Source organism: Geotrypetes seraphini, chromosome 10 (assembly GCF_902459505.1).
Source record: "Geotrypetes seraphini chromosome 10, aGeoSer1.1, whole genome shotgun sequence".
NCBI classification, from domain to species: domain Eukaryota; kingdom Metazoa; phylum Chordata; class Amphibia; order Gymnophiona; family Dermophiidae; genus Geotrypetes; species Geotrypetes seraphini.
This window is the reverse complement of record NC_047093.1, coordinates 49,736,470-49,752,909: the sequence shown is the minus strand read 5'-3', so window position 1 is coordinate 49,752,909 and position 16,440 is coordinate 49,736,470. Positions and strand designations below refer to the sequence as shown.

Here is a 16,440-nt window from a genome sequence, read left to right as displayed (position 1 = left end):
GGTGCCTCGCCCAGTAACTTCAATAAAATTGTAATTATTTAGACTGCACATTGTTGGTGCAGGATGTACAAGGGAAAGCTGCTGAAGTACCACACTAAATGGCCAAGTAGATCCATATAATAGCAAGGTCCAAAATAACCAATCTACAAAAAGATTCCATTGCTTTTATCTGTAAATGCAGAAATAATACTGCACACATATATTTTGATAGATACTTTTATGTGGCATTTTGTTTATTTTTTACCAGCTCTTTTTCTTCCTTTGTCCCACTATCAATTAAGATAAGTTACTGTTCTATATAGAAAGATTAAGTTCTTATCTCAATAATTTTATTTCTAGTGGACAGATACTCTATTCCAGAACCTATGGGTAGTCAATCTCTTCTCACAAGAATTCTTCCAGACAGCTTCATTAGCATTTATTCATTTATTCAAATTTTCTATATTGTTCTCCCAGCGGAGCTCAGAACGGTTTACATGAATTTATTCAGGTACTCAAGCATTTTCCCTGTCTGTCCTGGCAGGCTCACAATCTATCTAATGTACCTGGGGCAATGGGGGGATTAAGTGACTTGCCCAGGGTCACAGGGTGCTCTGGCTGTAGCTTTAACCACTGAACCACACTCTCTTTTGCTCTACCTCCCATCCCTCCTGACTTCCTCCAATTCCTCCTCCAGTTCGAATCAAAGCAGATGGTCAGTCCTGGAGAGGAAATAAAATAGGAAGGGGTATGGAGACTCTCCCCAAGAAACATCAGTTATTCCAGGACAAGCAGGCAGCCTATTCTCACATATGGATGACGTCATTCTTGGAGCCCAGATGCAGACAGCCTCGCAAAAAGGCTTGCTTGTAGAAACGTAGAAGTTTCGAGTCAGCCGCACTGCACATGCGCGAGTGCCTTCCCACCCAGCACAGGGCGAGTCTCCTCAGTTCTCTGCAGAGCCGAGAAGTCTGTACTTTGACACTCTGCGTCGAACTTCGTTCACTTCATGCCTTCTCTCATCATGGTTTGTGTTCTTTTTTTTTTTCTTTTTTTTCTTTTATTTATTTATTCAATCTAATTAATACAAACAAGCAATAAACATACTTGTACACAGATTACAAAGAATATTATGAGAAAATTCTATAACCCCAAATCCACTTAACAGTGTTTTGGTTACTCAATAATAATTCAAATTATTTAGTCCACAACTTTTGGAGAGAGACTTAAGAAAAAATAAAAATAAGAAATAAGACGAATCTTACCCAACTTAGAAAGCGGCATTTTTCTGCGGTGCTACAGCAGGTTACTCATTTTCAGTTACAGGCACTACATGCTCTTTAGATTCTATAAATCCTATCAATTGTTTAGGCTCAAAAAATAAGTAATTCTTATTCTGATGTGAAACAAAACATTTTACAGGAAATTTCAACATAAAATTTGCTCCCAAGGCTAGGACTCTTTGCCGTAATGCCAAGAATTCCTTCCTACGCCTCTGAGATCTCAATGACATATCAGGAAATATTCGAACATTAGAACCTAAAAACTGATCATTAATATGATGAAAAAACAAGCGTAATATATATTCTCTATCACTTTCTAAAGCAAGAGTTATTAACAGGGTTTTCCATTCCGTTATAACCTCTAAAGAGTTCTCCAGAAAAGTCGTTAAGTTCATGTTGTCATTATTTGTCCCTTGAATCTCATTAGGAGTGGAAACTTCTACAGGTTTCTTTACTTGAAGATAATTAGCTCTAACAATTGGTGGCAAACTTTCTGTAGGAATTAGCAAAATTTCCTTAAAATATTTTCTTGCCATCTCCATTGGTGAAATTAAGGGACATTTAGGAAAATTTAGGAGTCTCAGATTATTTTTCCTTAGTTGGTTCTCAAAACTTTCCATTTTCCTGACAGTAAATGATCTTTCTTTTACCAATTCCAAATCCAAAGTTTTCATTTCGGATATTCTTGACTCCTGTTTTTCTAATTTCTCACTTAAATCTTTAAGGACCAAGCCCTGTTGCTCCACTTTAGAGTGAATAGTCCCATAATCAATTTTTAAAGTGGAAAAGGACAGTTTGAGGTTAGCGTCCATAACTGATATGGCCTGCCATAAATCCTCCATATTTATTACCTTAGGCTTCTCCAACACCCCAAAGTTGATGTTACTTCCTCCCGAAGCTCCTCTCAGCTCCTCTGCAGGGTGGGAAAGCTGCTGCTGTTCTCTGGCTTCTTCAGCTCCCGGTAGAATTGGAGCTGGCTGTACTCCTTCTCTGGGGATCGATGTGCCTTCCGGGGTCATCGTTACCTCAGAAACTCCCGACTCTGCACTGCTTCCGGGTTGTGGTGGTGGCTGCCTCTGCTCCGGGCTCAACAACGCCCGAATGTGCTGTCTGAGTTCACCCGACGTATTCAGGCTTACCCCTGAAGTAGCCCCCGAAGATTCGCTCGAGCGGGCTAACGCTCCCTCGATTGTAGTTTGCACCAGACGCGGTGCCGCTATCGCCGCTGGAGGATTGCTGTGAAGGGCTCCTTTCCTCTTCCCCATATCGAGGTAAGAGGGTTGCTAGATCGCTCAGCAAACGCCTGCCGACTGCAAGAGAGGGAGCCTCCTACTCAGGCGTCCGCTCTCGTCGCTATCTTGTTTGCTCTCTCTGGTTTGTGTTCTTTTTAGTCGCGAATCGCTGTGTTACTTTCTTTATTTTCCTTTTAAAAAATATAAAAGACAACTTATTTTATTTTTCTTCGTTGACTGACTGGCAGGGAAGGCTGCGCGGCTGCAGCCTGCGGGCTTCGACTTCGCTGCGGCTATCTTCCCTCCTATGTCCCAGCCAGTCATGGGCTTCAAGAAGTGCCTTGGGCCTGGCCATAATCCTAAGTCGTGCAAGCGCTGTGCTACTCTTCAACCTTGAGCCCTTAAATGTCGTTGGGTTTTAGTGGAGAAACTCTTCAGGATGGACTCTTCAGTGACACCCTCGACCTCGAGTGCTGCCTCAGTCCCAATATCCATCGAGGCGAAGATCTTCCTCTAAAGAGCAGCCTTCTTCGTCTAGGCCTCATTCCAGACCTTCCAGCTCTTCGAGGCCTCCAACTCCTCGCTCGAGGTCACCGCTTCCGGACCCTGAGGAGTCAGCTTTTTCCATTGCCTCCTCCAAGTCTCCATATTCTATGGATTGCCACTTCTCCAGCGAGGCTTCACCTTCGTTTTCGAGGTCATCGAGTCCCTCTTGAGGCAGGGCCTTAGCGGATCAGCTGTCTTTCTCGTCCTTCCTTCGTCAGATGGCTGATGACCTGGAAATTCAGTTAGATGCTGGTTCTAAATACTCTAAGGAGTATCTCGAAGTCATGCATCTAATTCAACCTCCTGCAGTCATTTAAGCTTTCTCTTAACAAGCTTTTGTCTCAAACTTTCAAATGTTGTCTGAAGACTCCTTATGCTATATCTGCTGTTCCAGGCAAATTAGACTCAAGGTATAGAACTCTGCATTGCAAAGGGTTTGAGAATTCGCAATTATCTCACCAATCCCTCCTTGTAGAATCCTCTTTGAAAAGAACCCATCCTTCCAGGGTCTATGCTACAGTTCCTCCAGGAAGGGAGGGTAAGACCATGGACAAGTTTGGACGCCATCTATATCAAAATGCTGTGATGTCTTCCAAAGTCCTCAATTACAACTTTGTCTTCGTTACTTATCTCAAGTTCCTCATTGATCTACTCCCAGGTTTTCTGAAGAACCTGGATCAACATAGGTATTTCGAGTTCCAAGAAGTCACTGCTATTCTGTCACAACTCAGATTGCATCTTCTCCAGTCATCTTATGATGCCTTTGAGCTGTCAGCCAGGGCCACTGCTTTCTCTGTAGCAATGCACCGCTTGGCCTGGCCATTGACATGGATCCTAATTTTCAGGACCGTCTGGTTAACATTCCTTGTCAGGGCAATGACCTCTTTGATGAATCCATAGAGGCTGCCACTAAGAAGTTGTTTCAACATGAAAAATCTTTTGCTTCCATTGTCAGACCAAAGTCAAAACCAGCTGCAAAACCTTCACGCCCTAAACCGGTTTTCCAGAGGCGTTATACTCCAAGGGTGGCTCCTTACACTTGAGCACCTCCCAAGAAAGCGCAATAGAAGAAGCAACAGAAACCTCAGCCATCTGCTGCACCTAAGGCTGCGCAGCCTTTTTGACTGTCTAAAACAGAGCATAATCTCCATCGTTCTGCTTCTGTCCTCCCTTCCCCCCATAGGAGGTCATATCCATCTTTTTTACCACCGATGGGAGACCATTACATCTGACCTCTGGGTGCTGTCAATAATCAGGGAAGGATACTCTCTTCATTTCACTCAGGTTCCACCAGAGCTTCCTCCAAGAGAGTATCCTTCCAATCCATCCCAGACCGCCCTTCTTCTTCAGGAAGCTCAAGCTCTGCTTCATCTCCGTGCCATCAAAGAAGTTCCTTTGGAACAGCAGAACAGGGGTTTTTATTCCCGTTACTTCCTAGTTTCGAAGAAGATGGGCGGATCTGAGACACATTTTGGATCTCAGGGCTCTCAACAAATTTTTAGTCAAATAAAAATTTTGCATGTTGTCCCTGGCGTCCCTTTACCCGCTTCTAGATCAGAACGATTGGTTATGTTCTCTGGATCTCAAGGAGGTCTATACTCACATCCCCATTCATCCGACCTCCCTTCAGTATCTCAGATTTCGGGTGGGGAATCTGCATTATCAATACAGAGTGCTACCTTTCGGCCTGGCTTCATCTCCCAGAGTGTTCACCAAGTGCCTGATGGTGGTAGCAGCAGCTCTAAGGAACCATGGTCTTCAGGTATTTTCCTACCTAGACGACTGGCTCATCAAAGATTCAACATCTCAGGGGGTTATTGTAGCGACCCAACGGACTACGAGGTTCCTACAAAGCTTGGGATTCAAAATCAACTTTCCCAAATCCCAACTTCAGCCCTCTCAGAATCTACAGTTCATCGGAGCTGTTCTGGACACTATACAACTAAGAGCATTCCTTCCGCAACAATGTCTGGAGGCTCTCCTTCAACTTTGTCATGCAATATCTTCACGCTCTTCAATCTCAGCGAGACACATGATGGTACTACTAGGTCACATGGCCTCCACAGTGTACGTGACTCCTTTTGCTAGACTTCACCTCAGAATTCCTCAGTGGACTCTGGCATCTCAATGCTCTCAAAGCTTTTCAACATCTTCTTCATGACCAGGTAGTCCTCATTCGGACGGACAACCAAGTCGCCATGTACTATGTCAACAAATGGGGGGGATGGGATCTCCCTCCCTTTGTCAAGAAGCTCTGAAGGTTTGGGACTGTGCAATCTTCCACAACACCTTCCTCAAAGCTGTCTACAAACAAGGGGGGAAAAATTGTTTGGCGGACAAATTGAGTCATCTTCTGCAACTTCATGAATGGACACTCAATTCCTTGCCTCTTCATCACATTTTTTTTGCAGTGGGGAACTCCTGATAGATCTCTTTGCATCTCCCCACAACCACAAACTGCCTCAGTTCTGCTCCAGAATCTATTCTCCTCATCGCCTCAAGGCAGATGCTTTTCTACTGGAATGGACAAATCTTTTTCTGTATGCATTCCCTCCATTCCCTCTCATTCTCAAGACTCTTAACAAGTTGAAAAACGATCATGCCACCATGATTCTGATAGCTCCTCGATGGCAAAGACAACCTTGGTACTCCTTTCTACTTCAACTCAGCAGCAGGGAGCCATACCTTCTACCAGTTTTTCCATCTCTGCTTACACAGAGTCAAGGATCTCTACTTCATCCCAACCTGCAATCTCTACACCTGACAGCTTGGTACCTCTCAACATAACTCCTCTTCAGTTTTCTAAACCTGTAAGAGACGTTTTAGAGGCTTCTAGAAAGCCTGCCACTAGACAATGCTACCACCAAAAATGGACTAGAGTTTCTACATGGTGCATCTCTCATGATAAGGAGCCTCAAGATTCCTCCTTATCTTCTGTTTTAGATTATCTTTTGCACTTATCCTCCTCTGGCCTCAAGTCTACATCGATCCAAGTCCATCTCAGTGCAATTGCTGTTTTCCATCAGCCTATTGAAAGGAAATCATTCTCTGCTCATTCGGTGGTTTCCAGATTTATAAAAGGTCTTTTCAATGTCAAACCTCCTCTCAAACTGCCTCCAGTGGTTTGGGATCTCAATGTTGTTCTTGCTCAATTGATGAAGCCTCCATTTGAACCAATGTCTACGGCTCATCTGAAGTATCTTACTTGGAAAGTGGTCTTTCTCATTGCCCTCACATCTGCTCGACGAGTCAGTGAGCTGCAAGCATTAGTTGCTGATCCACCTTTCACAGTTTTCCATCATGACAAGGTGGTCCTCCGTACTCATTCTAAATTCTTACCTAAAGTGGTTTCAGAATTTCATCTCAACCAATCTATTGTACTTCCAGTGTTTTTTCCAAGACCTCATTGTCATCCTGGAGAATCAGCTCCTCATACTCTGGACTGTAAACGTACTTTGGCCTTCTACTTGGAACGCACCAAACCACACAGAACTGCTCCTCAACTTTTTGTCTCCTTCGATCCAAACAAGTTAGGACATCCAATCTCTAATCGTACCATCTTCAACTGGATGGCTGCTTGTCTCTTTCTGCTATGCCCAGGCTGGACTACAACTACAGAGTCGAGTCACAGCCCATAAAGTCAGAGCCATGGCGGCTTCAGTAGCTTTCCTCAGATCCACTCCTATTGAGGAAATTTGCAAAGCCGCTACCTGGTCCTCGGTTCATACTTTCACCTCTCACTATTGTCAGGATGTTTTCTCCAGATGGGATGGCCATTTTGGCCAGGGAGTATTACAAAATTTATTCTCCTAAATTGCCAACACTCCCACCATCCCATTCTGGTTAGCTTGGAGGTCACCCATATGTAAGAATAGGCTGCCTTCTTGTCCTGGGATAAAGCACAGTTTCTTACCGTATCAGTTGTTATCCAGGGACAGCAGGCAGCTATTCTCACAACCCATCCACCTCCCCTGGTTGACTTCTCTGCTAGCTATCTGAACTGAGGAGACTCACCCTGTGCTGGGCGGGAAGGCACTCGCGCATGCGCGGTGCGGCTGACTCGAGACTTCTACGTTTCTACAAGCAAGTCTGCTTGCGAAGCTGTCCGCATCCAGGCTCCGTGGATGACATCACCCATATGTGAGAATAGCTGCCTACTGTCCCTGGATAACAACTGTTACGGTAAGTAACTGTGCTTTCTGCTCAGATCATTACCATATAACAAATAAAACAAAACTTAACCATTTGCAATACATATCAGGGTGAAAACAAACAAGTCCCAACCTAAGTGCAACCTGCGCTGTGGGAGATTCCACAGATATCTCCTAGATTCATCAATGTGGCAGTCGAGTCCAATATCCTTGTTAAAGCTGGATAAAGGAAAGAAACAAAATGTCTAGATGCCCTGGAGGAAATGAATAATAGATTTTTAAAGAAATAAGTTTAAATAAAATTCAAAAGAGCGAGATTATAAATTAAAGATAAAACAAATAAGTATGACATAATTATTTTTCACGCACTGGGTGAAGTCAGTGAGGACTGCTGCTACACTGACATATATTTATCAGAGTAGCGTTCTGAGATATCCCCAGTGTGTTATTAGTATTATGTAGTTCTTTGCTATCTTTGGTGTATATGACAAGATATAGTATTTTGGACTGGCTCATTTGAGGCAGGAAGCAGGCAAATGAACATTTGACAGGGCGGGCTTTAGGAACAGAATGTGACTACTAGAAAGATTGAGGTAAAAAAACAAACAAACCCTAATCTTTCCTTCTAGTGCAACAGACACTCTACTCCTGAACCTGTGGGACATATCAAATCAGTCCACCAAGTTTAGTGAGGGACAAATGAGCCTGCTGACAGAACAGAAGATCCAAATGTGTAGTCCTGTTTGTACGCCCTGTACAACTTCATGAATATATGGGGAAAGTGGCCACCGCTGAAGATTTTGCCTATGAGGAAGCCATGCTTCTAGTGGAGTGCGCCTCGACGGATATAGACAGATGCTTTCCACTTCTAATATAGGTTGAAGAAACAGCCATACGGATCAATCTTAAAATAGTCGCTTTCGAGGCTGATTGGCCTTTATAGGCAGCCCTTGCCAATAAGAACAGAAGATTCTGCACTCATCCAACAATTTCAACACCTGATCATCCTCTTTTTCAATCCTGAGGGAGTGAAGGCAGGCAAACGTATTTCTCAGTTGATGAGGAAGCTTGAAACTATTTTTGATAAGAAAGAAGAGTTTCTGTGTAAGACCACAACCGAATCCAAAATTCCGAGGAAGAGATCTCTGCATTAAAAAAAAAACTGTAGTCCTGACACTCATCGGGCTGAAGTAATTGCCACCAAAAACACTGTTTTAATGACAAGGTCCATCAGTTAAGTTTGCTCCAGAGGCACTCTAGCCAGGGCCTGTAGGGCCAGATTAAGACTCCATGATGGGAAAAGCTGTCACAACGGAGGACGGAAGCGCAAAGCACCCTTCAATAACCTGGCCACATCTGGATGTGAGGCGATTGTGCTCTTATTAACTCTAAGCCCAAAAAACAAAAGCCCCACAATCTGAACTTTCAGGAAGCCAACCAATAGGCCTTTTTCCAGACCTTCCTGCAGGAAGGCGAGCACCACAGAGATTGGCATCGAGCTTGGGTCCTCACTCCTCTGAGCACACCAAGCTTGGAAGTACTTCCATGCTTTTGCATATTTTATTTATTTAATCAATTTTCTAGCCCATCCTCCCCAAATAGCCCAGAATAGGTTGCAAGTTTACATACTTAATAAAAGTTTTAGTGATAAGATAGTTGGGAGTAAGGCCATCAAATAAGGATAAGACATACATATTTTGAGTTAGCAATAAAGATAGCCAGTGTAAGGGCTTTAAATGAAGATAAAGCAATTTTAACAATATGAGCACATTCTTCATACAGTAATAAGACGCTCTAAATTTGTGCAATCCTGGCAAGAATGCACATAAGGAGAGCCTAAGGACTCCATCCCAGCAGTTTTCTAGGCAAAATTTAAAGTTTGGAAAAAGCAGGGAGCTGAAGAAAAATAGATAGCTAAAAATCAAAGATGGCCGCTGGCACAAAATTAACTCCAAAATTGCGATTTTTTACACATTTCCCGAACTTGAAAAATAGAAATTTTAGGATTTTTCAGGAGGGAGAATATAGGGGAAACAACCAAAAACATTCAAAACCCCATTTTTCAAACCTCCCCAAATGTCTCTCACAGGCTGTCAGACTGTATTCACAGTGACCTTGACAGGATCCATGCTGCAAATTTACTTTCAGCTCTCTCACGCTAGCTGTATGAGAATTTCACTACCACAATGCTAGGAATTGGTCCTCAAAGTTGATCTTCAGGCTGCCAGTCAGACTCCTCTGTCTGACTATACCTCCACCCCTGCGGACCAACGAATACCTCCACTTCTGCGGACCAACAAATGCGCACTGGGAAGGGCAGAGGTGCAAAGACGCATCTGGCACCCTGCAAGACACTGCTGAGCCTCCTAAGGGTGCCTAACAGCCTGCGCTTATCCTCTGCTTAACAGTATATGAGCCACTTCAAGGTCAGCCCTGAGTTCCAGATAAAAGGGTTTGGCCTGTCAGCTACAGACCGAAGTCTGGGAATTCTCAAGCAAGCAGAGCTTTAAATTTGCAGTAAGCATGAAATTACCCAGAAAAGGGATGAAATTACATCAAATTTAAAATAAAACGGGGCAAGCAGAACACACACAACTGCAGTCATGCATGCAGAAGGAAAAAACTGTAGATGGTGCTAAACTATACAGTGAAGTACACCAGAGGCAGAAATCCATAGTGGTTTCTTTCTGCAGCATGCAAGTATGGAGCAACAATCCAGCTGTCTAGAATGCCTATTGCACTGGAATAGCCTTTAAGTGCTAGCACCGCATACTCAAGAGCCATGCTGTAAGACTAAAGCATTCTAGATCCTCAACATGAAATTGGGCCCTGTGCGAGCAGCTGGGGATGACATGGAAGCCACAAAAACAATTTAATTTAAAAATAAACAAAAGCAGAAAAGACCAGCTCCTACCATCTAGCTTGTAGACAGACAACTGAGGAATTGGAGGACAGCTCAGAAGGACGGGAGGCAGAGCAAAAGAATGTTAATGAGGCTTTCTACCAGAATTCTGTCTCAAGTCTCAAACGATATGTGCTTTGTCCTATGTCTGACCTTGCCATGTTTTCTCATACAATGTTCTTTCACACCGTCATACTTTTTTCCATCTTTGTCCTACTATATTATTTGCCATATTTACCATATTATGTTTGCCACACTATGTGTACCATGTTACGATCTCTCATGCCATGTCTGCCACACAATGTTTGCTGTTCCATGTCTTCCATGCTATGTTTCGTCATGCACGCTTGCCTTATCAATTTTGCCAAGTCACGTCATACTATGTTTGACGTACTGTTTTGCCTTACTATGCACGCCATGCCATGTCTCACCATATCATGTTTTGTCATATTATATTACCATGCTTTGTTAACTATGTTTTGCTATCTCTGTCAGATAATGTTTGCCATGCTATCTTCTACCATACCATGTCAGAGTGTGGCGCAGGTATAGAGTAATAGCCTTGGCACCCTGAAGTTGGGGGTTCAAACTCACACTGCTTTTTGTAACCCTGGGCAGGTCACTTGGTCCCCCCATTGCCCCAGGTATATTAGATAGATTGTGAGCCCACCGGGACAGACAGCGAAAAAATGATTGAGTATCTGAATAAATTCAAGCAAATCGTTCTGAGCTCCCCTGGGAGAATGGTATAGAAAACTGAATAAATAAAAGGGATTGACTACCCACAGGTTCAGGAGTAGAATGTCTGCCACACTAGAAATTTCTTTTGGGGAAGGGAGGATGGGTTTTATTTATTTTTTTAACTTTAAAAACTTTTATTTTTATTGAAAAGAAAAGCAAAGTAAACACAAAAATGCATAAAAGCAAGCACCAATAGAGCCAACTCCAATACATAAGAATACAAAAAGCTCAACAATACAGTCAACAGTCAACTGCTTAAAACTCCTTCCACCATGAGAAAAATATACAAGAACCCCCCCCAAACCACAAAAAAACCCCATAGGTATAAGTATATTTGCAATCCCAGGGTAATATCCAAGCACAGAAGCCCAATGAACCAACCAGAACCCAGAATTTAAAACTAAATAACTCAATCAGCCCAGCCCACAAGAGGTAAACCTCCCCAATATGCTGTCAAATTTGGGAAGAGTGCTATGTTTCAGCGCCTATAGAGAGTATAAGAACATAAGAAACGCCTCCACCGGATCAGACCGAGGTCCATCCAGTCTGGTGCTCCGCACACGCGGCGGCCCATTTAGGTACTCTTTTTTGGAGACCCGACTTTACCGTATCCCTCAATATGATATGCAAGAAGGTGTGCATCCAACTTGCGCTTGAATCCCAGTACAGTAGTTTCTGCCACAACCTCCTCCGGGAGTGCATTCCAAGCACCCACCACTCGCTGTGTGAAGCAGAACTTCCTGACATTTGTCCTGAACCTGCTGCCACACAGTTTCAGGCTATGACCTCTTGTCCGTGTCACCTATGAATATGTTAGCAATGCTGCTTCCTGGTCTATTTTATCAAATCCTTTTAATATTTTAAAAGTCTCTATCAAATCCCCTCTCATTCTTCTCTTCTCAAGGGTAAACAGTCCCAGTTTCCTGAGTCGTTCTTTGTAGCTCAAATGCTCCATCCCTTTAACAAGTTTCGTGGCTCGCCTCTGCACTTTCTTCAACAGAGTTATATCCTTCTTGAGGTATGGAGACCAGTGTTGGACACAATATTCTAAGTGCGGTCTGACCATTGTTCTATAAAGTGGCATTATGACATCTTCCGATCTACTCGTGATCCCTTTCTTAATTATGCCTAACATCCTGTTTGCTTTCTTCGCCGCCGCCGCACACTGTACAGACGGCTTTAGGGTACTGTCAATCAATACCCCCAGATCCCTTTCCTGTTCGCATTTTGCTAATGTAACTCCCAATATCTTATATTCGTGTTCTTTGTTTTTCTTTCCCAGATGCATCACCTTGCATTTGTTTATGTTAAAGTTCATCTGCCAATTTGTCGCCCACGTTACCAGTTGGTTCAGATCACCAATAACACAGCTTGTCAATCACCAAACGCCAGTCAGGCCTTTCATGATTCTTCCAACTGGCAACAAGAACCAGTCATGCTGCAGTGAAACACAACTTGACGAAGCTCAACTCTCCAGGGTCCCAACCAGGATCATAATGATATAGAAGCGCCACCTCCCATGAAACCTCTACTCTCCTCCCCAAGATTTTAGAAAGCAGCCCAAAAACAGAAACTCAAAACCCAGACACCCGGGGACAATCCCACCACATGTGCATATAAGACCCTTCCAGCCCACAACTCCTCCAACAAAGCCCCTCAACCACCTGCACCATACGTGCCATCCGCACCAGTGTATAATACCATCACAGGAGCACTTTATATCCATTCTCTATTAAAGTGGCTGTCAACCCCTTTGAAGTCACCTGGGACCATATAGCTGTCCATTCAGGGACAGTCAACTCCAGATCCAAGTCACTTTCCCAGACATTAAGACACTTATATATAGCAGAGATCACTACCTTCTGTAGTGCAGGACCCAAGAGCTGTTCAAAGGTGGTCTTACCCCCCCCCCCCCCCCCCCAGCAGAATTAATTTTTCAAAGGCCTCTAGGCACACAAGTACACTGGGCCCCCTAGCCCTGCCTCACTCACACCCCACACCCATTTATTTACCTGCTTTCTTATTTACTTCTTTATTTCTACTTGTATTTCTTTTTTTCTTTTATTATAAAATTCAAAACAAACAACAAAGATTACCATACCAGTGCCAGTGTACAGTTTTAGTTCTACGCAAGCCCCAAACATCTCTGAACAAATCCCCCTTCCTTCCCTTTAACTTTAACTCTGAAGCCTTTCCATACATATATAAAAGTGTTTAAATGCATTGTAAAGCAGTAATACTATCTGAAACATAAGTCTATATTAATAACCAAGTTTGCAACTCCCTCAACTGCCTCACTCTATGTCGTCCAACTTTAACCCATATGTATGTATAAACAGCCAAATCTTTAACTTCTCTGGTACATTCCACTCCATGTATTTTAATTTGTAACGGTACAACAAGGCAAGTGGTCCACCAAAGACTCCAACGTGGAACAAAAGAAGATTGGCAGACAATAAGAAGATTCAAATCATGTTTTCTGAGCTGTTCTGACAATCATATAAATTCTATGACCATTGGAGCAGTGCAGAGCATTCAGCATGGTGGCTTGTGCTACAAACCGAAGGAATGGTACAGTTTAAGGGGTGAACAAAATACAAAGATAGCAGATGTAAATTTGAAAAAAGAGAAACAACAAATCACTTTACAAATTAACAAATAAAAATAAAACAAAAAATGGACATTTAATATATCTTTTAATTAGCTTTCAGAGGTCAAACCCTCTTTCCTTAGGTCAGTAAAGTATACTGTTGTTACAGTATCCTGTCATGACCTGAGGAAGGAGAATTTGATCTCTGAAAGTTAGTCAAAAATGTATTAAAATTAGTCCAATAAAATGATCACTGTTTTTTCATTTTCTATTTATAAATATTTATCAAAACAGCTACAGTACTACTTTATCCTATAGCAAAAAAATAAAAAAATATATTTTTTTTTCTACCTTTGTCATCTTGATTTTCATATAGGTTCTCCATAGTTTATTGTAATCCATACAGTCAAAAGCTTTGCTGTAATCGATGAAGCAAAGGTATAGGGGGTTTTGGTATTCTTTGCTTTTCTCCAATATTTATCTAACATTGGACTAGGACTTGAGCACGAGTTGATGGCACCTAACAACCTTTGTCTCCCAGTTTCTGCTTTACTTATCTTGTCATTTTCTTCCATCCATCCACTGTCTGCCCCTTCCAGAAACTGTCTGCCAACCCCCTTCCATTTCTCTTCCTGCTCTCCCCCCCCACCCCCTTGGTCTGGCATCCATCTTCTTCCCTCTGTTCCCCTCATGGTTTGGCATCTCTCTCCTTCCTTCCCCCTCTCTCTCTTCTCCACTCAGATCTGGAGTGTGTGGTACAGTGATTAAAGCTACAGCCTCAGCACCCTGGGGTTGTGGGTTCAAACCCACGCTGCTCCTTGTGACTATGGGCAAGTCACTTAATCCCCCTATTGCCCCAGGTACATTAGGTAGATTGCAGTGTTCTCTCTAGCGCCTTTTAGCCAGGCACTCTGCCCGGCTAATTTAGGTGAGTGCCCAGCTGTTATCTCAGTCACGAATCCTGCTGCCACTGGTCAATACCGGCTTGGGAATTCCCCGGGCTGACTCAGCATTGCCTGAACAGCTGCCGGAAGTTCAGTGTTCAACTCCTACCTCAGCCTGACTACTTTTTTAAAGCGCCAGCAAGCGAATTGACTAACGGTAAATGCCACTTCCTGCCTACAATGGAAGTTTCTTTTCCCCTCTTCCGGCAGCACCCAATCGGTTTACCATATAGTACAACCCAAAAGGAGTCTTCTGGATGAGGGTAGTAGCTGCTAGTTTTTGCCTACAAAATTGTTTTGCCGTTTGTGAAATAGTGTTAGTTCCGCTTCTCAAATCCTGGCAGTCTAGGTGGCTGCCTAGTGCTGGTCCTGCATACGCATAAACTTCTACTTGGGCTTCATGGTCGCGTAGGTGAGCGAAAAAGGCAGCTCGTTTCACTTTTTCTCAGTTTAATATAGTTACCTGACAGCAGATGAAAAGTAGTTAAGAGTCATGCTTTGTGGTTTGACTACTTAGGGTATAAACAATTAAGAGCTTAGAAGCAGGCCAGGTCAATGTTTGGGTTGTTTGGCCCCTCCAATAAAAAATAAATAAATGTGTTGCTGCTCTTGAAGAAAACTGCATTACTCCTGACAAAGAAAAAGTTAAAGGCCTTCCTCCTTTAAAGACTTTTTTCCTTTATGGGTTCAACATTTATTGCATCACAACCCATTTATTGCATCACAATCATTTATTGCTGTGCCTCACTAGTTGGATAAAGCACAGTTACTTACTGTAACAGGTGTTATCCAGGGACAGCAGGCAGATAGTCTCACTGATGGGTGACATCAACGACAGAACCCCGGTACGGACACTTCAAGAACTTGAAAAAGTTCTTGACACCCGCACCGTGCAAGCTGAGTGCCTTCCCGCCCGACGTAGGCGCGCGGTCCCTCAGTTAAGATATACCAGCTAAGAAGACAGCCCGTGGAGGTGGGTGGGTTGTGAGAATATCTGCCTGCTGTCCCTGGATAACACCTGTTACGGTAAGTAACTGTGCTTTATCCCAGGACAAGCAGGCAGCATATTCTCACTGATGGGTGACCTCCAAGCTAACAGAGATGGGATGGTGGGAGAGTTGGCCAAAGAAATACAATTGGAAAACATAATGGCCGAAGTGCCCATCCAGTCTGGAGAAAAAAAAAAAAACAGACAATAGTGAGAAGTGAAGAAACATAGAAACATACAAAATGACGGCAGAAAAGGGCCATGGCCCATCTAGTCTGCCCACACTAATGGCCCACCCCCTAACTACCTCCATGAAGAGATCCCACATGCCAATCTCATCTTTTCTTAAAATCTGGCACGCTGCTGGCCTCAATTACCTGTTGTGGAAGATTATTCCAGCGGTCAACTACCCTTTCGGTGAAGAAATATTTTCTGGGTGTCGCCATGAAATTTCCCACCCCTGATTTTCAACGGATGCCCTCTTGTTGCCGTGGGTCCTTTAAGGAAAAAGAGATCCTCTTCCACCTCGATACGGCCCGTGACATATTTGAACGTCTCGATCATGTCTCCCCTCTCTCTGCGTTCCTCGAGTGAGTACAGCTGCAACTTACCCAGTCGTTCCTCATACAGGAGATCCTTGAGTCCTGAGACCATCCTGGTGGCCATTCGATGAACTGACTCAACTCTCCGCACATCTTTTTGATAATGCGGCCTCCAGAATTGTACACAGTATTCCAGATGGGGGTCTCACCATGGATCTGTACAACGGCATTATGACCTCGGGCTTATGGCTGACGAAAATTCTATGGATACAGCCCATGATTTGTGTAACCCTGGATGAAGCTTTCTCCACTTGATTGGCAGTCTTCATGTCTTCGCTAATAATCACCCCCAAGTCACGTTCTGCTACAGTCCTTGCTAGGATCTCACCATTTAGGGTGTAAGTCCTGCATGGATTTTTGCCGCCAAGGTGCATGACCTTGCATTTTTTGACATTGAAACTTAGTTGCCAAGTCTTTGACCAATGCTCCAGCAGGAGTAGGTCCTGTGTCATACTGTCGGGCATTGAGCTTTTGTCGGGCAC

The 16,440-nt window shown here is 43.5% G+C and overlaps 1 protein-coding gene across 1 annotated transcript in view; it reads right to left on the bottom strand.

Moving 5' to 3' along the window:
* The window catches only part of ODF2 (outer dense fiber of sperm tails 2), a 133,044-nt gene that overhangs the window by 75,946 nt on the left and 40,658 nt on the right, over window positions 1-16,440 (bottom strand). The window lies entirely within an intron of this gene.